The following is a 24,326-nucleotide window of genomic DNA, read 5'->3' on the forward strand; positions in this document are numbered from 1 at the left end:
GCAACCCCTTTGGAGGTTGGGGTCTGAAAATGGCGCACCCCCCCTCCCTCTGCTACCTAACTGCTGTCTGGAAAAGGTTTAGATCCCAGGGCCATCCGGTGGCAAGGCCGAAGCGTCGCCACGCCACACGTGGGTCCCTACTAGTGCTGGTTTCTTACTGCAGTAGGGCCCGCCGCTGCTAAGCCGCATCCCTCTCTTTCCTGCTTAACTGCTGCACTGAGATTCTCTGAACTTTGAAAACGTCTTATCCAGCGCACGGTGCTTATTCTCACACAAAGCTGCCAGTCCTTACACGCGGCAGACAAATCCTTTATTTCGGGCCCTTGGTCAGCCACGGTACAACTTCTAGCCCGATTTCCTATTCTGCATGAATAAAGGATTCTTTTTCTTACGCCACAGCACAGTGTCGAGGGATACAGAAAGGGTGCAGATAACGTCCTAGAGCCAAGACAATAAGGACGCTGAAGCTTATCGTAGCCCATAAGGAACGTGGACGATCAAGAAAACCGCTCTGCGATGTCCCCATTCTGAGATCCGTTAGCCCTGTGCCACTTTTTCACATTTCGTTTTGGTTTTTGTTTTTTTTTTCTAAACATTTTGAAAACGCTCAGGGATATTTTTTTGCAAACAATTGAATTTTGCATAATACCCCGGTTCAGAGAAAAAAAGAAAAGAATGGATTCTGCCGAGAGCACTGAGCAGAAGAAAATGCAATTCATTTCAGAAACAGACTGGCTGCGGCTGAGTAACGTGTGTGAGAGCTGAAAAGCATTCCATCTGGCAGGCATTTCTGCATGAATTGTTCAAAAAAGATGATTTGTCTCACCTTGCCTCAGCTATAATTCCGCCCTAACCCCAGCGGATGAACTGCGACTCTATATAGGGATTGTATAATTTCCTTTCCTCCTCGCCCCAACCATCAAATCCTCATTAAATAAACGCACTCTATCCACAGCAGGACCCGCGCAATGGAACTCTCTACCTCCCGACCTCCGGAAAGAACCTTGCCCTATCGTCTTTAAAAAGAGACTCAAAACTTGGCTATTCGAACAGGCCTTCTACCCACGCCAATAATCGTACTCTAAATCTTCTCAAATTTATGCACCTTGGAACATATCTTCTGTATATTTAGCCAGATCCTATCGGAATACTACATTATTTATTGTAACTTCCTGTTCGTTAATCCCCAGTTACTTTATCCAAGTTTATCCTCCTGTTCGATGTAATTGCACTCTGTCTTGCTTGTTTAATGTTATAATGTAAACCGAACTGATATGTAACATTTGCTACATGAGTTTCGGTATATAAAAAATGTTAAATAAATAAAATAAATAAATAAATAGATATAAAGGGATAATCTTGACAAATAGAGCAGCGCTCATCCAAACCAAATGTTCCTCTCTTAAAGTACGGCGAGAACAACTGCAAAGAAAATGCGAGTGGGTGGTCCAAGTCTACAAAGAGGAAAATAAGTCCAAGTCTATTTGAAAAAGTATTGAATAGATTGTGTCTGAGGTTTGGAGCAGCTGGGCATGTTTCTGGCTATCTGTCAGGCCGATACAGTGCAGTGCGCTCAGGCGGAGCGCACTGTTAGCCCGCGTTTGGACGCGCGTTTTTGACGAGCTAGCTTTACCTCTTATTCAGTAAGGGGTAATAGCGCGTTGAAAATGCGCGGCCAACCTCCCCCCCCCCGAAACTAATAGCGCCCGCAACATGCAAATGCACGTTGATGGCCCTATTAGTTATTCCCGCGTGATACAGCCAAGCCGCACATTTTACTTTCAGAAATTAGCGCCTACCCAAAGGTAGGCGTTACTTTCTTCCGGCGCCGGGGAAGTGCACAGAAAAGCAGTAAAAACTGCTTTTCTATGCACCCTCCGACTTAATATCATGGCGATATTAAGTCGGAGGTCCCAAAGTAAAAAAAATAATTTAAAATAAAATAATTTAAAATCGGCCCACGGCTCCCGGGTTGAAAACCGGACGCTCAATTTTGCCGGCATCCAGTTTCCGAACCCGTGGCTGTCAGCGGGTTTGAGAACCGACGCCGGCAAAATTGAGCATCGGCTGTCAAACCCGCTGACAGCTGCCGCTCCTGTCCAAAAAGAGGCGCTAGGGACGCGCTAGTATCCCTAGCGCCTCTTTTTACCGCGGGCCCTAATTTGAATATTTTGTTTTAGTGAAGCGCGCGCACAGGAGAGTGGCCTGTGCGGGCACTGGCCCGCTCTCCTGCGAACTTCACTGTCTCGGCCTGTGTGTATTTTAGAAGAAACTTTGATAGTAAATAATCCCATGCCTGCCAGATTCTTTTGCCTGCCTCTCTCGCTTTCAGGACCTGATAAATGTATAGGCATGGCTCTGTTGATGCATTGAGTCTTTTGGAAGAAGAAGAGAGGCTGAATTCACGAATGTAGGGGCGGCCAGCTGCGGTCCTCATGAGACACAAACAGGCCAGGTTTTCAGGAGATCCACAGTCAACATGCAGGAGATAGAAGGGAATGCACAAAAATCTCTCTCGTGCATATTCATTGTGGATCTCCTGAAAACCTGGCCTGTTTGTGGCCCGCAGGGACCGGAGTTGGCCATCCCTGAACTAATGCTTTTCTCCCATTCCGTCTTTGCGGAAGGATCTTCGCGGGTCACTCCTTCAGTGTCATCAGTCTGTACTGCTGCCTGAATGGCCATGCCAGGGATCACACAGCGCCAAGAAGTAAAGAAACATGACAACTGCTTTACTAGGCATTTTTAGGTAGTACAGCATTGCTCTGCGTCCGAAGCACTGCTGGACAGACTGCCAAGTAGCAGGTAACCTCGTGCACCAGCAGTAACGTCCTCAGGGATTTACTGGCTACTGATTATTCTACATGAAGGACTGCTAAAGGGGCAATAGAGAGACGCCGAGAAGCCCAAACTGTTAAGGTTCTGCGTGCGGATAACATGATGGCTTTCACGGAGATCTGACAATTCCGTATAAAGGAAGAGAATTCAGAAAGGACCCAAAGAGGTTTTAGTGGGCAGGAAGAAAAGAAAGGTGCGAGAGCCAAGCTCTTGCTGAGTTAGAGAGCGCCTAACCTCGATTTCAGTCTGCCTGACAGAAATAAATAACGTCAGGACCAAGAAGAGAAATGCAACAGACCTGGGCTTATCTCTATTCGCTGTCAGAGGAGGAGAAGCAAGCAGCGTGGTTGAAAAGGGCACAGCATAGAACTGACTAGGTTGTAAGCTCCATGGAGCAGGGACTGCCTGTTATGTGAATGTGTACAGGGCCGTGTACTTCTAATAGTGCTTTAGAAATAATCAGCAGTGCTAATAGTAAGATAAGAGGCTTCGCAAACTCTGGTTCCTGCCAAAAATAGAAACTGAGTGAGTGCTCCTCTCTGAAATGTCACAGCTGCAGGATATTCTCCTGCAACTACTTAGCTGTGAGACTTTTCGTAGAACAGAATCTCGGTTACTGCAGGAAATAAAGTTCGGGAAGCTTTTTATCTTACCAACTCTAAAAACTTCAATTTCAGGCAGGGTGCAGGGTTTCCGGCCAAATTTCATTTCATTGGGTAGTTTTCTTTTTTTTTTTTTGCATTTGCTTTGTTTGGGGAAAAAGTGTGGTATTTGGAAATAGTTTGCATTATCTCCTGAAACAACATTTTTTTTTTTTTTTTTAAATCTGAACTTTGGCAGATTTTTTCATTTCATAAAAGTTTTTCATTGTATTTTTTCATTTTGTTTGCAAACGAATGCACATCCCTGCTAACTGGAAACTGCCGCTGAGTATGTCCTAGGACAGAGCATCAGAAAGTGAACACTGGGCCAACAACCAGTGCCCAGTCACCAAGGGAGCTTCCAAACGCAGCCGGCGGATACAGCAGCCATGCTCAAGGTCTGAGCCTTTAACATCCAGAGGGTCTTATCCACATTGTGCCCCTGCCCATTACTGTATGGGGTGAGACCCTCCGGATGTTAAAGATTTGTCTTTTTAAACATTGTCACTACATCTGCCGATCACGTTTGGAGTCTCCCTTGGTGATGCACTGGTTGGCGGCACAGCATTCACTTTCTGATCTCCGGTTTTCTGTCATTGAACGCTGCATATCCTGGTCTCAAGGAGGAGATTTTTCTTTGTTTTTTTTTGCTCCGGCATGAACAGTGCTGGATCTTTCCTCGTAATTCGCTTCATCTGGCAAGCCTTAACCAGGAGATTGAATGGGATGTATTTTATTAATGTTCCTCATTGACCCGTTTCATTTTTTTTCTTGATTTTTCATTTCCCATTTCCTAGATGTGATCTTCTACAAACCCACAGGGCCGGATTTTAAAACATACGCACGTGACCTACATGTGCACGCGCTACCCGGCGCGCGCACATGTACGCCCGGTTTTATAACATGCGTGCGCAGGCGCATGCATTTTATAAAATCCAGGGTCAGCACGCGCAAGGGGGTGCAGAGTTGTGCACCTTGCTCACGCAGAGCCCATCCGAGCCGCGCTGCCTTCCCCTGTTCCCTCTCAGGCCGCTCCAAAATCGGCCTGAGAGGGAACTTCCTTACCCCCCCCTCTCGGAGCAGCCTTGGAGGGAACTTCCTTAGCCCCCATCTTCCCTGCTAACTGGAAACTACCTCCCCCACCCTTTCCCCCCTAACTTTTCCTTTTTGTTTACTTTGTTCAAAAACATACGTCAGCCCTGGGGCTGAAGAAAGTTGCGTGTGCCGGCTGGCTGCCAGTGTGCCATCCCAGGCCCAGCAGCCGTGCGGAGGATTCTGGCCATCCCAGGCCCAGCAGCCGTGCGGAGGATTCTGGCCATGCCCTGACCCGCCCACACCCTGCCCCTTTTTTCAAGCCCTGGGACTTACACGCGTCCCGGGGCTTTACGCATGCCACCAGGCCTTTTGAAAATAGGCCCAGCGCACGTAACCCCCCTTAAGCGCGTAAATCTTTGAAAATATGCCCCATTATCATTTGTCTTGTCTATTTTTGCCATTTATTGGACTTGCTACCTTAAATGATTATTGCATTCTCTTTGTTTCTCAGGTTAATGTCCCTCCTGATGTAGCCCTGGTGAAACATGGTTTGTGTCGGGGGGGGACGGACGGGGGGACACACCTTAGTTTTGTGTGCTTTGAATCTTCTGAACATTTTTGCCTGGAATAAACAATTAAGTTGATTTTATTGTTTGTGGACAGTCCTTGAATTAGTTGACATGCACACTTTTATTTCTGACATTCGACTTAGTGTAGCATGTTTCCTTCATCCTTGTAGTTTGCTAGGACAGAGAGCACAATATGGAAAGTCATGTTGCTATGAGCTTGCTTTCTGCAATGTCAGACGCCTGCACCCCATGTAAGAAGGAAGATTGCTGAACTCTGAGTTTTGAAGAAAAAAACCCCAACAACCCATAATAAATTACACACACTATTGTTTCTGAGTAGATTAATTAGAAAAGAATCCTGGGGTATAGTTAGATAATTAAGGGCTCAGGTCGGAATCCACTGAGCATGCCCAGGCGAAGACTGTGCAGGACTTCCAGGTCATTGGGCAGTCATGCAGTACTCTAGTGAAGCCAGGGGTCTATCGGGACTGTGAAGACCACTTAGACTAGAGCAGCTGGAAATGAAAGAGGAGGAGGATAGAATTCTGTCCTATTTACTGGATGTGCGAGAGGTAGCTTGCAGTAGATAGCTTTCAAAATCTGGGAAGTGATATTCTATTAAACATTTAAAGTCAACTGGACAATATTTACAGTGTGTCACATAATCCAAAACCAATTTCCAGTACAGGATAATTAAAAAATACAAAATCGCAGATTCAGAACTTCACTTAATCCTATCACATGAAGTGCCAAGAGCATAAAACTTCACGTTAGCAAAGTGACAATGGGGAAAAAAACTCAAACAGCCCACACTGTGACCTTGCAAGGGCTTAAACTGCCATCATGGGGGGGGGGGGGGGGGGGGGGGGGGAAAACACATTCAAAGTTTTCAGTGATTTTAAACACAAATAATTTTCAAAATTATAAACCCCCCCACCATATTGTGCAGTACTTATCTGAAAAAAAGCTGGCATGGGACACAGTTTGCCATAGCTGCTTCAGGGCATCATAGCACGGTACTTCATTTTTATTCTTTTTAAAGGTATGCCTGATCTGTCAAAACATTTATAGCCATATTGAACGTTCCTCCTTTGGAGAAAACGCAATTTCAATCATCATTACCCAAAAACCACTCCAATCAGCGACCTTCTTCTCGATACTATAATATCCAGTCAAACAGTCATCATTCAATTTTACAACATCTGACTCCATTCAATAGGAAGATTCAAACCACTGGGGCGCAAGGAGTGAAGTCAATGTTTCCATTGTTCTCTTTGAATCAGCAAACGATCCCGATTACCACCATGTGGATGAGATGGAACAAAATCAATAACACAGCAGAGGCTTTCTGAAAAAAATACGTTGAAATGTCACTCAATGCTCTTCTAATGGTGCTTCAAATCTCTGATTGGTGAAACAACTCTTATGTTCAGAGAGTCATATTTTTAACTTACGAGTTATCTTACCAACATAAAGAAGCTTACATGGACACAATTTAATGTAAACGACATGAGTAGTTTGACAAGTTGAAAAATGTCTTGACATAAAATGACGTTATGAAATTGGATGTTCAAAAACAGTAACCTGCAATATCATTGGACAAAAAAAAGCAACATCCACAAGCCACATGTCCAGTTGTCTCACTTGATGGTACTGTCAATGGTGGTAATATATAGGGGACTAACGTATTCCATAAATTATGATTTCTAGTATATTCAAAGCAAATGTAAATTGAAACATTTATGCAAAGAAAAAACATCTTCCAGTGTTTCCTAAAAACAGAAGCAATTTTAAATGAAATTTTAGAATATCTCAAAATACAGATTATGTCTGATGAATCACCAGAGCTGGTCTCTTCCGACTGAAGTAACAAGGAGTGATCTGAGAAAAAAAAAGCTTGTTTATAGCATAGATACCATCATTGAATAAATCTAGCTGAAAAACACCTGTGCTTGATGTTTAAATTCCTGAGTCTGACAACATAAGTGACAAGAGTATGAAAATTGGGAAAAAGATAAGTTGTTACGAAGGTGCAAGGAGTGAAAATTGGAGTAATGTAGTCTAGTATGTTGATTGGTAGAGTTTCAAAATACAGAAGTCGAGAACTCTTCATTAGTTTTCATCACCCAAACATCCATAAAGGAAGTGGCTGGCATATCAAATTGAGTAACGTCTGAGAGCTGAAGAACATTTCATCTGGCAGGGATTTCCGCATGAATTGTTCAAAAAGATTATTTGTCTCACTTTTCTCTAAACACAATGGAAGAACTATGAGTCAGTACAGAAATGTATAAAGGGATAATCTTGACAAATGGAGCAGTACTCATCAAAACCAATTGTTTCTTTCTTAAAATATAACGAGAACAACTGCAAAGAAAATGCGAGTGGGTGGTCCAGCTCTACAAATAAGAAAAGAAGTCAAAAGCTATTTGAAAATGAATCTAATAAATTGTTTATCTGATGTTTGGAGCAGCTAGCATGTTTTTGGTGCATAATATCCTTAATCACTAAGCCTGATACTTTTGATGCAACTCCAACATTGCTCTCTGCTCTCATGGCAACAGTTAAGGGAAATTGGATTCAAACAGCATCCGAGGGCCCTGACTTTTATGGTCTGGTAAACTGATAAGCGTGGGGGTGACCTGCACAGTGCAGCAGATACTAGCATAGGCTTGCTGGGCAGATTGGGTGAACCATTTGGTCCTTTTTTGACGTCATTTCTGTTTCTATGTTTATGAAACTCTGTTGATTTTAGAAGAAACATTGATTGTAAATAATTCCATGCCTGCCGGATTCTTCTGAGTGTCTCTCTTTCAGGGCCTGATGGATTTATAGACATTGCTCTGCTAATACATTGAGTCATATGCAAGAAGAAAGGCTGAATTCACTAATACTTTTCTCCCAGTCTGTCAGGCTGATGCAATAAAGTGCGCACAGCCTAGCGCGTGGGTTTACTCCTGGTTGGACGCGCATTTTGAGCGCACAAGACTGGCGCCCAGTGAAGTAAGGAGATTAGCATGCCCAAACGCACGCCCTATCAAATGCGTACCTAGTAGCGCCCATCACATGTAAATTCCATGAAGATGAGGACATTAGCTATTACCGCCCGGTGCAGGAAACTTTGCCCCAAAGGCTGGGCGCTCAACACACACTTTTTTATCACGGGGAATTTAACTCCAGCTCCGGAGGGTGGAGTGAAGTTAAGTCTTAGTCAAAGGCTCATGGGAAACATGAAAAAATACGACCCTCTGAATTGTGATAAATGTGTCCTCCTCCTTAATATCATCCTGACTCTTAAATTCCCTGCTTGCGGTAGAGAAAGGTTTACAGTACGTATATATTGATTCGTTCAAAAAGAAGCACATTTTTGTTATGGCCACTTGGTTTAGACGCCTATAGCAATGGGTGCCTGATATAATAAACTTCAGTACGTCAGCAAAATGATCAAAAAGCCTGATCTAAGTGGACGCTTTTATCGTGCACCTGTTGCTGTGTTGAGTGCCTGATGCAACGCGCTCCTTTGGGTACATTAGACGCACAGTTCCCCCTTAGGCCCTTTTCTATGCTGCCCTGATTACCCTCTCATTTAAATACTGCATCGGGCACACAGGGGATGTTGGTACTCAAGCGTTAGGTCCACGGGCGTTTTGAGTGAGCATATTAGTGCACTGGCCCCTGCGTCTTTGGGGAAAGAGCTTGATAAAGTCAGACCGTCGGTGTCATCAGTCCGTACTGTTGCCTGAATGGCCTTGCCAGGGGTCATACGGCCCCAAGAAGTAAAGAAACATGACAGCTGCTTTACGGACAATTTTAGGTACAGCATTGTTATGCAGTTGCATAAAATGGGACAAAAGCACTGCTGGACAGACTGCCAATAGCAAGTAACCTTGTGCACCAGCAATAATGTCTTCAGGGATTTACTGGCTACTGAAAAGTCTATCGCTTTAGAAAACTCTTAGCCAATACTCTCTCTTTCCGTCCCCAAATCAAGCAAATTGTTAAACAGGGATTCTTCAGACTTCGTGTCATTTCTAATCTCAAAAAATTACTATTTTCTCCTGAATTTTGCACTGTTTTACAAGCTTCGATATTTCCCATTATTGCCTGCTGCAATAGTCTATGTCTATACTTCCAACTTTACAAGAAGAGAAATACAACAGATCTGGAATTATCTCTATTCGCTGTCAGAGGAGGAGAAGCAAGCAGCGTGATTGAAAAGGGCGCAACATAGAACTGACTAGATTGAAAGCTTCATGGAGCAGGGACTGCCTCTAATGTGTATCTGTACAGTGCTGTGTACATCTAGTAGTGATTTGGAAACAATAGTACTAATAGCAAAATAAAAGGCTTCACAAACACTATTTCCTGCCAGCAACAGAGGTTCAATATTCCTCTATTAAATGTCACAGCTAAGTAGTTGCAGAAAAATATCCTGAGGCCAAACTATGACATTTCATAGAACAACACTGAATCTTTGTTGTTGACAGGGAGTAGAGTTTACAAGCCTTTTTTGGGGGTGGGGGAAGAAGTGAGGGGTGATGGGTTTTCATCAGAATATCATTTTGTTGGGCAGCTTACTTTCATTTTTTTTTCATAAGGATTACCATACTGGGTCAGACTGAGGGTCCAAAATGCCCAGTATCCTGTTTCCAATAGTGACAAATTCTGGTCACAGGTACCTGGCAGGACCCTAAACAGTAGATAGATCCCATGCTGCTAATGCCTAGGGATAAGTAGTGTTTTTCTCTAAACATATCTGGTTTAAAACAGTTTATAGTTTTCTCCGCCAGGAACTTGTCCAATCCTTTTTTAAACCCAGCTACACTAGCTCCCTTTACCACATCCTCCAACAATGAATTCCAGAGCTTAATTGTGTATTGAGTGAAAAAGAATTTTCTTTGATTTCTTTCAAATGTTCTACTTCCTTACTTCTTGATTTTATAGACCTCTATCCCCCCCCAGCCGTCTCTTCTCCAAGCTAAATATTCCTAACCTCTTTAGCCTTTCCTCAGAAGGGAAAGACTGTAAGAAAATGAAAAACATTGTACGGAAAAGGGACACATTTTTGAAGAGCTTACATGCCACGGTCTTAGAAGTTTTATTTATTTATTTATTTAACACTTTTCTATACCGACCTTCATGGTTAAATGACCATATCAGATCGGTTTACATCGAATTGGGGAACTGTAACAAAAACAATAGTTTGAACAGGAAGAACAAAGTTACATTCAACTAGGATAGTCAACTTGGAAGCATAGACAGCTGGCGTTGTAAAAAAGATTGTAAAATAAGATCAACGAGGAAGGAATGTGGATTTGAAGTTGTTACAGAAAGAACAAAAATGGATCTTTAAATTGGAAGCGGTTCAGCCTGATGGAATGAATAAAGAAGTCGATTGGTCGGTGTACCGGGCAGGAAGTTGATTGGTGGTTAGTTAGAGAAAGCGAGGTGTTTAAAAGACGTGATTCTGGAGGGGTGGGATTGAGCGTGGAAAAAATGCCATTAGTGATTCGGTGTGCTGTGGGAAGAAGCCGGGTGCGGCCAAGAAACTGAAAGTAAGTCAGACCGATTGGTGGCTTTATAAGTGTCATAAAAGCAGTTAAAATGTTGCTTTGTAAGAATGAGTACGTTTTGTTATGCCTTGTGTGATAGGAGATCCCCTGAAGAAGGCAGGCATAACCACCGAAACATCGATGTTGGGAGTTTGAACAACATGTATGCAGCAGTGGGAGACAGCACTGCAATTAAAGCATAAAACTAACGCAGCGAGTGTTCATAGTAAAAGGCACCGGAGTATTTGAAATAATACAGCAGTGATAAAAAAACAGCAAGTACAAACGTGAAAGTGAATAGTACAATATTGGGAAGTAACATTAAGGAGATGTGTTGGATGTGATTTTAAATTTAGGGTAACACGAGTGAGAGGTGGAATAGCTGTGGCTATTCCCTAAGTAAACTTGATTAATAGCAGTTAATGGACTTCTCCAAGAACTTATCCAAACCATTTTTTAACCCAGCTACACTAACTGCACTAATCACATCCTCTGACAACAAATTCCAGAGCTTAATTGTGCATTGAGTGAAAAAGAATTTTCTCTGATTAGTCTTAAATGTGCTACTTGCTAACTTCATGGAATGCCCCTTAGTCCTCCTATTATCTGAAAGAGTAAATAACTGATTCACATCTACTTGTTCAAGACCTCTCATGATCTTAAAGACCTCTATCATATCACTCCTCAGCCGTCTCTTCTCCAAGCTGAACAGCCCTAACCTCTTCAGCCTTTCCTCATAGGGGAGCTGTTCCATCCCCTTTATCATTTTGGTTGCCCTTCTCTGGACCTTCTCCATCGCAACTATATCTTTTTTGAGATGTGGCGACCTTAGACTCAATCCCTTGAAGCCTTTGCGAATGTACTTCCCGGAGTTCTGAAACCGACTTCACTGACAAGTCAATATCTGAAGCCCAGCCACTGACTGCAGAGTTCACTCTCACCAGAGCTGACCACAGTGAATCCAAAGAAATCTGAGATGGTCTTACCAGAGGATGAAGGGAACAACTCATGAGAGAAGCAGAAGAACTTTCACCAACCTCAGCATCTGATATAGAGTCCTGAAATTTGCATCTCTCTGTTTCCTCCAACTAGACTGATATCCAAGCCAAGCTGAACAACTCCAACAACAGCCCTCCCTCTTCCGCCAGAGAGACTTTCATGTCATTTCCCTGGGAGAGCTCTGACTCTGCACCATCGGAGATGTGCGGCTCAAGTGGAGAAAGACGCTCCAAGGGACTAAGACTAATGTCCAGTGGTGCCTGCACTCCCTTGCTAAGCTTCACAACAGAACTTGCATCCCAATCACTGATGATTGGCTTAGGATTGAATAGAGCATTTGCTGGCGAGAAGAAAGCTCCGGTAATGAGGCGTACAGCCTGGGCTTTCCTTTTCTCTTTGTAGCCATGGTAAAGGAAAACTTTTTAGAAAGGCAAAAAACACCAGCAATGCTGCAGCCTAGTAAGTTGCCATCTTGACTCCAGCCTCCTATCACTTTTTCACATATTTATAAATTACCTAGATATGGGAATGATGAGTAAGGTGAGCAAATTTGTTAATGATACAACATTTTTCAAAGTTGTTAAATCACAAGATACCTATGCCAGAAATGATATTAAAGAGTGATGATTCAGAGAAAAGGAAACAAATCTCCGTGACCCTGGAAGATGTTGTTGTGTTTCACGGGTCCACAGGCTGCACCTACGAACCGCTGCACTCGGCTCCGTGGCTGAGCTGACCCTGCTGGCTCCTGATGCGGCCCGATGCTGCTGGCCCTCCTCGTGGCGGGATGCCATGCTCAATGCGGTGAGGCGTCGCCAGCACACCACCATGTGGCAGGATGCCACCAGCCCCAACCAGCCTTGCTTCTCCTTAGGCATGGCTGAAGTCACAATACTTAAAGAGCCCATGGCACCTCCCGATAACCTCGCACGCTAAGCCCTATACAGGGTTCTCTCTTTCCCTCACTGCCTCACAACAGTTCCAGTTACTGTTTAGTAGTGCGCATTGCGTCACAGCATTCCTGTCTTCATTCCAGGCTGTTCCAGTCTTCTTTTCAGCCTGTTCCAGTCCTCAGCTTCAACCTGCTCCAGTCTTTGTCTCTGCCTGCCCCAGTCCTCACCTGTCCAATCTGCTCTCGCCTTGCCTGTCTGCCTCAGCCCTATCCATTCCTCTTCTTCTCCCCCGAACGTATAGATGATTTTGATCTCTGCTTGAACTCCAGATTTGCCTGCCTGCTGCCTGCTCTTGTCCACTGCTTGAACTCTGGATATGTCTGACCACTGCCTGCCTCTGACCCTTGCCAGAACTTCGACACAGCTATTGGCCACCTGCCTATGCGATTTGCCTGGCCATGGGCAGGGGCAGATTGCCCTATCGGGGGATCGGGCTTCCCCCGGTGGGGTGGTCGCTCCCATCACGTGCTTTTTTTTTTTTTTAATAAACTTTCTGGCCAAAGAGAAGAGGGGCTGCTGCAGCCTGAAGAGAAACTTGCGGGGCTGGGAGAAAGGCCTACAAGAGGATTGTGAGACATTCCAAAAGGAACTTGCAAGACTGGGAGACTGGGCATCCAAATGGCAGATGACATTTAGGGGTAGATTTTCAAAGGGGTACGCGCGCAAGTTACTACTGCCCAGAGGCAGTAGTAACTTCTCCGATAAAGGTGTGTGGGGGGGGGGGTCTAGATAGGGCCGGGCGGTGGGTTAGGTAGGGGAAGGGAACGGGCAGCGCGCGCAGGGCTCGGCACGCGCAAGTTGCACAAATGTGCGCCCCCTTACACGCGCCGACCCCGGATTTTATAAGATACGCGCGGCTACGCGCGTATGTTATAAAATCCAGCGTATTTTTGTTCGCGCGCGCGTATATTTTTAAAATCTACCTCTTAATGTGGACAAGTGCAAAGTGATGCATATAGGGAAGAGCAACCTAAATTATAGCTTCACTGTGCAAGGTTCTATTTTGGAAGGCACCACCCAGGAAAAGGATCTAGGTGTTATCATGGATAAAGTGTTGAAATCTTCTGCTCAGTATGCTATGGAAGCTAAAAAAGCAAAGAGAATGCTAGGAATTATTATGAAAGGAATAGAGAATAAAACAGAGAATACCATAATGCTTCTGTATGGTTCCATTTGAAAGAAGACATAGCAGAATTTGAAAAGGGCGACCAAAATAATGAAGGGAATGGAATGATTCCCCTATGAGTAAAAGTTAAAGAGGTTAGGGCTCTTCAGTTTGGAGAAGAGATGGCTAAGGGGAGATAAGATAGAGGTCTATAAAATAAAGAGTTGAGTGGAACAGGTAAACACAAATCAGTTGTTTACACTTTCAAAAAGTACAAAGACGGGGACATTCAATGAAGTTACTAGGTGATAAATTTAAGACAAATAGGAGACAATTTTTTTTACTCGATGCATAATTAGTCTCTGGAATTCATTGCTGGAAATGTGGTGAAAGCTGTTAGTGTAGCTGGTTTTAAAAAAAGGTTTGGGCAAGCTCCTGGAAGAAAAGTCCATAAACCATTATTAAGGTGGACTTGGGGAAATCCACTGCTTATCCCTGGGATAAGCAGTGGATTTCCCCATGCTGCTTATCCCTGGGATAAGCAGCATGGAATTTGTCAACCTTTTGGGATTCTGCCAGGTTCTTGTGACAAATTCCATGCTGCTTATCCCTGGGATAAGCAGCATGGAATTTGTCAACCTTTTGGGATTCTGCCAGGTTCTTGTGACAAATTCCATGCTGCTTATCCCTGGGATAAGCAGCATGGAATTTGTCAACCTTTTGGGATTCTGCCAGGTTCTTGTGACCTGAGTTGGCCACTGTTAGAAGCAGGATACTGGACTGATGAACCTTGGACTGACTAGTATGGCAAATGTTATGTAATTATGTTCTTAAGAGGGGAACAAGTAAATGTTGCCCAGTTCCTAAAAAATCTAGAGCCCTCTTCCTTGCACCATTGTCTCAACCATGCATTGAGGCTCCGAAGCTCTGCCTGACTCTGGGATCCTGCCCATGGAACAGGGAGCATTTCACAGAATGCTATCTTGGAAATTCTGTATTTCAACGTTCAACCTAAAACTCTAAATTTGCTTCCAGAACGACCAGCTAGCTATCTTAAACCCTAATGACTGAATCATATACCATGACTTCCGACCTAACCTTTCCCTCCTGGGTACAAGCCCTTGGAGATCCATCCACAGTGCAAGAGGATAATGCATCATCTAGAGAGCAGGTCCTAGCTTCCTGCTTCATCAAGTTGATGCTCTCTGTGCAGATGACATTGATCTATCAAGGCAGCATATGGGCTGCCAAACTTGACTACTATGTCCCTGAAGGTCTCCTCTATATATCTCTCTGTCTGCCTCAGCTCGTCCAGTCACTTTAGCCTCTAGAGACTGGACTTCTTTTCTGAGATCCAGGAGCTCTTTGCATCGGGTGCACAAATACAACCTCGGCTCTCACCAACTGGTAGATAATCATACATATGGCACATAGTACAAAAAAACTGGATGGCCCCCATCTTGCTGCTGGTCTACTCTCTGCATTTTAATATTATTGTGTTCTTAGTTAATTTAGGTTGCGAAGGGAATAGGGATGTGTACATTAAATGTCTTTAAATTTTTATGGTGCATTTAATGTTAATTTGAGAAAGACCTATAAGGGGACAATAAAGAATCTGTTTAGGTAAATAACTGATTGATTTTTGGTGTGAAATTTCAACAGAAATCCAATTCCGGATCTTGGCCTGCCTGTCTGATATTGCTGCCTGGATGTCCCGCTGCCACCTAACATGGCCAAGACAGAGCTCCTTATCTTTCCCCCTAAGCCCACCTCCCCTCCTCCTCCTGTCTCTGTTTCTGTGGGTAACATGGTCGTCGTCCCTGTCCCATCAGTTCATAACCTTGTGTCCTCTTCAACTCCTCTCTCCCCTGCTCGATGCATATCCAAAGCACTGCTAAAATGTGTCGTTTCTTTTTTTTTTTATATAACATTGCCAAAATCCATCCTTTCCTTTCTGAACGCACTACCAGAACCCTTATCCATGCTCTCATTTTCTCCCACTTAGACTGTTGCAACCTGCTCCTCACAGGTCTCCCAGCAAGCCATCTCTCTCCACTGCAATCTGTCCTGAATTCAGCTGTGCGACTTATCTTTCACCAAAGTCTCTATGCTCACATAACCCCTCTTCTGAAGTCATTGCATTAGCTCCCTATCCGCTCCAGCAGACCCCCAGAGATTGTCATAAATTAGTTGGGGTGGGGGAGGGTGCGCACAAACTTTCTCTTCTCTCTCACACAAACTCTCCAAAACAAACAAATCACATATACATCCTCTCTCATACACACACTCACACACATCCACACACACATTCTTACACTTACAATCACACACTTGCTCTTTCTTTTCCACAGAAAATTATAACTATATTATACTTTCTTTCACTTCCACATGCAATCTCACACACACACACTCTCTCTCTTCCACATTCATTGGAATATTGCCTCTTTAATAAAATACTCCTGAGGACTTCGGCTTCTTTGTTTTATATTCCACACACACACACACACATACACACGTTATCTTATACATTCAGTCACATACATGCTCTCTCTTTTTCACATGCAAGCACACACACACACACACACACACTCTCTCCCACATGCAATTACACATACTTTTTCTCTCTCTTCCGCATGCAGTTACCACACACATTTGCTCTCTCTCTCTCTCTCTGTCACACATATGCAATCATACACACACACATTTGCTTTCTCTCCCAATGGCAAAACATACACACTCGCTCTCTCTTTCCCACAAAGAATCTCACACACACATCTCACTCTGTCTCATATGCAATAATACACACACTCGCTCTCCTACATGCCAACACACAAACATTCTCTCCCACATGCAATTAAACACACACATGCTGTCCTTCCATCATGCAGTTATACTTAAGCAAACTCTCCCCATGCAAGCACACACGTGTTTGCTCTTTCTCTCTCTCCCACATACAATCACACACACACACACACACACACTCTCTCTCCCACATGCAGTCACACAAAAAACTCTCTCCCACATGCAAACACATACATACGCTCTCTCTCTTCCTGATGCAATCACGCACCCACCCACTTCTGCTGTCACCCACTCATCCCAACTGTCACCCACCCACCCTCACACAGACTAGCACCCACACCCAGTGGCTCTCACCCACACCCACAGGCTCAGACATACACTCTCAGGGCCTGGGCCAGTGTCCTCCCTCTCCATTCTGCCACTGCAGGATGGGGCTTCATGGCAGCATGCCGGGCCTGTCTTAACGTTCAGTCAGCAATGGGATGAGATCAATGGTAGCCTTCAGGTGTTTCCTATGACTTCAGCTGCCGTGGGAGTAAACGACAGGCCAAGTCATGGAGTGGGCGCAGGAAGGAGTTGTGTTGCACCAAACATCATCTCCTGCTACCATGGGGTAGGCCTCATGTTAAGAGCCGTGAGACTGGCCCAGCAGCAGCAGAAGATGATGTGTGATGAAACGTGACTCCTGCTGCCAGCATGGGGGAGGGATTTATCACCAGCTTGGGGCTCCATGCTTACGTCGCTGCCATCCTGCTGAAAATGGCCTTGCATGCCATAGGTTCCCAGCCCCTGTTATAAATGAAAGAATCTGCTTGGGGTGGGTGGGGAGAGTAAGAAGGACACACTTGAGACTACCTACCTTTCCTGTCCTTTTATCAGGCAAATACACCTAAATCTCACTTTCCCCCCAAATGTTAAGTCCCAAAATTACCAAGTAGAGTGACGCTGACCAATTCTCTTCAGCCACCGGTAAAATCTTCTTCATCTTTCAATGCTATTTGCAAATAATGTGCACTATTTCTTGTCATGAAAGAAATATCTTTTAAAAAGCTGAATTTTGGCAGGTTGCTTTTTTTTCTTTTCATGAGGGTGTTTCATTGTATTTTTCATTTTGGTTTGCAAACGAATGCACATCCCTGCTAACTAGAAACTGCCGCTGAGTATGTCCTAGGACAGAGCATCAGAAAGTGAACACTGGGCCAACAACCAGTGCCCAGTCACCAAGGGAGCTTCCAAACGCGGCTGGCGGATACAGCAGCCATGTTCAAAGGTCTGAGCCTTGAACATCCAGAGGGTCTTATCCACATTGTGCCCCTGCCCATTACAGTATGGGGTGAGACCCTCCGGATGTTAAAAACCCATCTTTTTAAACATTGTTGCTATATTATCCGCCAGGCATGTTTGGAAGCTTCCGCAGTGACGCGCTGGTTGGCGGCACAGGATTTACTTTCTGATCTCCATTTTTTCTCGTTGAACGCTGCACATCCCGTTCTCGGGGAAGTCACTTTTCTTTGCTTTTCCTCCAGAGTGAACAGCGCTGGATCTTTTCACTTAATTTGCTCCATTCAGCAAACCTTAACCAGGGGAGAGAATGGGCTGTGTTTTATTAATGTTCCTCATTGACCTGTTTCATTTTAGCTTTGTTTTATTTTCCCTGGTTTTTTTTATTTCCCTTATTCTAGCTGCCATCTTCTGGACATTCTTATATGCGTATTCTGGTTCCTTTTGCTGCATTTTCATGGGTTCTTTTCTGCTGTCCTCTGATTGATCACCTTGGGCCAAATTTACTTTTGAAACATAGAAATGCGCCAACAGAAAAAAGACCTATAGCCTACTTATTCTGCTCATCTGTCCAACTAATATATAGTAACATAGTAATGACGGCAGAAAAAGACCAAAATGGTCCATCTAGTCTGCCCAGCAAGCTTCCCAAGGTAGTAACTGCCGCTCCATGCCGGTTACCCCCATGTTTCTCTTAGATTTAGCTTTTTTATTTATTCCCATCCTCTAGCCTTTTAGGGATCCACAGGGCTGGATTTTAAAACCTATGCTACCCGGCGCGCACAACTGTACACCCGATTTTATAACATGCGTGCGCAGCTGCGCACGCATGTTATAAAATCCGGGGTCGGCACGTGCAAGGGGGTGCACACTAGTGCACCTTGCGCGCACCGAGCCCTAGGGGAGCCCCGATGGCTTTCCCCATTCTCTCCAAGGCCGCTCCGAAATCGAAGTGGCCTCGGAGGGAACTTTCCTTCCACCCCCCACCTTCCCCTCCCTTCCCCTACCTAACCCGCCCCCAGCCCTACCAAATCCCCCCCCCCAGCCTTTATTTCATAAGTTGCACCTACCTCTGGGCAGGCATAGGTTGTGTGCGCCGGCCAAGTGCCGGCGCACGATCCCCTGCACGGCCACTGTGCCAGAGGCCTTGGTCCCGCCCCACCCCTTTCACAAAGCCCCAGGACATATACGCATCCCGGGGCTTGCACGCATCGCCGGGTCTATGCAAAATAGGCTTGGCGCACGCAGGAGCACTCCTGAGGATTTACGCGTGTAATCCTTTTAAAATCCACCCCATAATGTTTATCCCATGCCCCTTTGAAATCCTTCACAGTTTTAGTCTTCACCACTTCCTCCGGAAGGGCGTTCCAGGCATCCACTACCCTCTCTGTGAAGAAATATTTCCTGACATTGGTTCTAAGTCTTCCTCCCTGGAGTTTCAAATCGTGACTCCTAGTTCTATTTTATTGTTTCCAATGGAAAAGGTTTGTTGACGACCATGGATCATTAAAACCTTTCAAGTATCTGAAGGTCTGTATCATATCTCCCCTGCTCCTCCTTTCCTCCAGGGTATATATATTCAGGTTCAGGTTCTTCAGCCTCTCCTCATAAGTCATTCGATGGAGACCCTCCACCTTTTTGGTCGCCCTTCTCTGGACCGCCTCCATCTTGTCTCTGTTTCTTTGGCTATACGGTCTCCAGAACTGAACACAGTAGTCCAGGTGAGGCCTCACCAAGGACCTGTACAAGGGGTTTATCACTTCCCTTTTCTTACTAGATATTCCTCTCTCTATGCAGCCCAGCATTCTTCTGGCTTTGGCTATAGTGGTCTAGCTTTACAATTCCCATCACTCCCTCAGAGATCCCCTGTGTTTATCCTATGCCCTCATGATTTCAGATGCTATTTTTGTCTCCAGCGCCTTCACTGGGAGGCTGTTCCATGCATCCACCACCCTCTCGGTCAAGAAATAACTCCCAAGATTACTCCTGAGCCTACCCCCTTTTCACCATCATCTCATGACCCCTCGCTCTAGAATCTCCTTTCTGTTGAAAAAGGTTCACCTCCTGTCCTGTGCATGAAAACCTTTGAGATATTTGAATGTCTTTATCATATCTCCCCTATCTCGCCTTTCCTCTAGAACAATGGTTCTCAACCTTTTTCCCATCGTGACACACCTGACAGACAGTGTTCTCATGTGTGACACACTGCTCATTACAATCCATGGCGGAAATAAAAAAAAAAGGCCCCATATTACTTTTATTGTTAAGAATGACACAAGGGAAAGATAAGAGCACTCTCTCTGACTATAAATTATATAAATAGTAAACCTCCCATATCACAACAGCACCAGCTTCCAGCACTCAAACAGTAACCACCTTACCTAAGAAAAGCCAACACTGAAAATATTACACCAGGCCTTAAAACTACCCACCCACCCCTGGGGCTTGTTTTCTAATAAAGACTGCCTAACTTCCCATTGGCAGCGAGATAAATTAGTACATTGGTAACAGTCAAGGAAATACAAATCACAAACTACCAAGATGAGGACTATCCAATGTAACTGCTGTAGAGCCTTTATTCTGAGGGAAAGCATCTGGAAACTTAGAGCTTGCCCAATTTGTGCACAACTCTCTTCCTTGAAAATGGAGCTGACTGAGATAAAAGCTCAATTAGCTTCAATTAAAAGTATTACACCCACATTGCATTACACAGATAATAATTCCCCAATATCACGGAAAAACCAGGAGTCAAAAAAAGGAGATCCATTAGGCTCAGGTAGGACCCAAAGTCATCCATTCTTGACAGATGAGCAGCCAACAGGTACACCCTCCCACTCAAACAGGTCATTAAGAAATTCTTTACAATCCAGGATTACAGTGGGCTCTGGTAGAATTAGACCTGTGATAAGGAGACACACAATGTACCAAATGCAAAAAGAACAAGCCCTCTCTATATTAAAAACTGAGGAAGTTCTTGAGAAAAACATTGCAGTATTACCAGAAAAGAGAGAAAAAACACAATGCATGCAGTATTTCAAGATCCATAACCAAAAGAAAAATCTAATTGAGATGGATAACTCTGTCAACAGTGGCACAACTACAAACAGAAAGAGTAAAGTGAATAACAAATCTCAACTAATATCTCATAAGGAGTCCAGGAAAAGCAATAACCTTAAAGAGAGTACCTGGAAGGCTATGACCACAAATGCTCATAGTTTGGGAAATAAAATCCCAGATCTGCAGGCCCTAATGGCTGAGGCAGAATTGGACATTGTTGCTATCACAGAAACATGGTTCACAGAATCTCATGAATGGGATACAACAATACCAGGCTACAACTTGTTAAGGAAGGACAGAGAGGATAGAAAAGGGGGAGGTGTGGCTCTTTATGTCAGAAACAACATCCAAGCATCTGAGCTACAAGGAAGTTGGGGTAAAGAAGAAGCTCTATGGGTCGACCTAAAAAAAGATGACGGAGTGTCCATTTATATTGGAGTGGTTTACAGGCCTCCAAACCAAAAGGAAGAGCTGGACAGAGATCTGATTGAAGACATCCATAAGATAGGTAAGAAGGGAGAAGTGGTGATCGTGGGTGACTTTAATATGCCAGATGTAGACTGGAAAATCCCCTCTGCAGAAACTAAAAATAGTAGAGCAATAATGGATGCCATGCAAGTATCTTTGTTCAAACAAACGGTGTTGGAACCCATGAGAGAAGGTGCTATACTCGACTTATTGCTCAATAATGCAGATAATGTCTCAGATGTCCAGGTGGGCGCCCACCTCAGCAGCAGTGATCATCGAACGGTATGGTTTAATATCACTAATAGAATAGGGAAAAGAACCACAAAGACCCGAGTTTTACAGTTCAAAAACACAGACTTTGAGGAAATGGGAAAGTACCTGGAGGAAGAACTTAAAGGATGGGAGAACGAGAGAGATGTGGATCAGCAGTGGACCAATCTAAAAGGAGCAATCACCAAGGCAACTGCTCTATATGTTAGAAACATAAAGAAAAGCAAAAGAAAATTGAAACCTATCTGGTTCTCAAAGGAGGTGGCTGACAAAATTAAAGCTAAAAGAACAGCATTCAAGAAATATAAAGGATCCCAAAGGGAGGAGCACAAAGAAGAATATTTGTATCAACTGAGGGAGACGAAGAAAACAATCAAGTTGGCAAAAAATCAAGCAGAAGAGAGGATTGCCAAGGAGATAAAAAATGGTGACAAAACATTTTTCAGATACATCAGCGAAAAGAGAAAGGTCCAAAGTGGTATAGTGAAATTGAAAGGTGGTAATGATCAATGTGTGGAGACAGACGAAGAAATGGCAGAAATATTAAACGAATACTTCAGCTCTGTGTTCACTAAAGAAGACCCTGGAGAAGGACCATCTCTACACAACAAGAAACTGGAGGGAAGTGGAATAGATGAAAATCCTTTTACAGTAGAAAATGTGTGGGAAGAGCTAAAGAACCTGAAAGTGGACAAAGCCATGGGGCCTGATGGGATTCATCCAAGGATATTGAGGGAGCTCAGAGATGTTCTGGCGGGTCCGCTGTGTGACCTGTTCAATAGATCCCTAGAAACGGGAGTGGTGCCGAGAGACTGGAGAAGAGCGGTGGTGGTCCTGCTTCACAAGAGTGGGAACAGGGAGGAGGCTGGCAACTACAGGCCGGTTAGCCTCACTTCGGTGGTGGGAAAAGTAATGGAGTCTCTGCTGAAAGAGAGAATAGTGAACTATCTACAGTCCGGAGAATTGATGGACCAGAGGCAACATGGATTCACCAGGGGAAGATCCTGTCAGACAAATCTGATTGACTTTTTTGACTGGGTAACCAAGGAATTGGACCAAGGAAGAGCGCTCGATGTCATATACTTGGATTTCAGCAAAGCTTTTGATACGGTTCCGCACAGGAGACTGGTGAATAAAACGAGAAGCTTGGGAGCGAGTGACAAGGTGGTGACCTGGATTGCAAATTGGTTGACGGACAGAAGACAATGTGTGATGGTAAACGGAACCTTCTCTGAAGAGAGAGCGGTTTTAAGTGGTGTACCGCAAGGATCGGTGTTGGGACCGGTCCTGTTCAATATCTTTGTGAGCGACATTGCGGACGGGATAGAAGGTAAGGTTTGTCTTTTCGCGGATGACACTAAGATCTGCAACAGAGTGGACACGCCGGAAGGAGTGGAGAGAATGAGACGGGATCTAAGGAAACTGGAAGAGTGGTCGAAGATATGGCAGCTGAGATTCAATGCCAAGAAGTGCAAAGTCATGCATATGGGGAGCGGAAATCCGAATGAACTGTATTCGATGGGGGGGGAAAGGCTGACGTGCACGGAGCAGGAGAGGGACCTTGGGGTGATAGTGTCTAATGATATGAAGTCTGCGAAACAATGCGACAAGGCGATAGCAAAAGCCAGAAGAATGCTGGGCTGCATAGAGAGAGGAATATCGAGTAAGAAAAGGGAAGTGATTATTCCCTTGTACAGGTCCTTGGTGAGGCCTCACCTGGAGTACTGTGTTCAGTTCTGGAGACCGTATCTACAAAAAGACAAAGACAAGATGGAAGCGGTACAGAGAAGGGCGACCAGGAAGGTGGAGGATCTTCATCGCATGACGTACGAGGAGAGATTGAAGAATCTAAATATGTACACCCTGGAGGAAAGGAGGAGCAGAGGTGATATGATACAGACTTTCAGATACTTGAAAGGTTTTAATGATCCAAAGGCAATGACAAACCTTTACCATAAGAAAAAAATCAGCAGAACCAGGGGTCACGATTTTAAGCTCCAGGGAGGAAGATTCAGAACCAATGTCAGGAAGTATTTCTTCACGGAGAGGGTGGTGGATGCCTGGAATGCCCTTCCGGAGGAAGTGGTGAAGACCAGAACTGTGAAGGACTTCAAAGGGGCGTGGGATAAACACTGTGGATCCATAAAGTCAAGAGGCCGCCAATGAAGGGTGGGTGACTCGCCAGAATGATGGCTACTGCCTGGAGACAATACCCTTATTCAATAAACATACACATGGTTACTGTGACTCCAACATCACTCTAAGCTTCAACAGCAAGAGGAAATGTGGAAAAAAGGATTTGCACTCACAAAGACGGGAGTAGCTGGCTTGTTACGGCGGTTACTACCCCAAACCAAATATCCAAATTACTACCTCCACCTTCCTCTATTCCTGATGCCTTTCAACTAGCTTGATCACTCCATTCTTATACTTCACTTTCAATGCATATCCAGCATAGTTCTCTGCTTCAACAGCAGGGGAAAAGAAAAACTCTTACTTCACACATCCAGCAGAGCTCTCTGCTTAAACGGCAGGGGAGAAGAAAAAAGGGTTCGCACTCACAAAGCAGGGAGTAGCTGGCTTGTTACGGCGGTTACTACCCCAAACCAAATGTACCTGATACTTCACTCTCGACGCATATCCAGCATGGCTCTCTGCTTCAACGACATGGGAGAAAGACTGATACATCACAAATTTCCAGCATAGCTCTCTGCTTCAACGGCAGGGGAAAAGAAAAACTGATACTTCACGCATAT

The sequence above is a fragment of the Rhinatrema bivittatum genome, chromosome 1, assembly GCF_901001135.1.
Source record: "Rhinatrema bivittatum chromosome 1, aRhiBiv1.1, whole genome shotgun sequence".
Lineage (NCBI taxonomy): Eukaryota > Metazoa > Chordata > Amphibia > Gymnophiona > Rhinatrematidae > Rhinatrema > Rhinatrema bivittatum.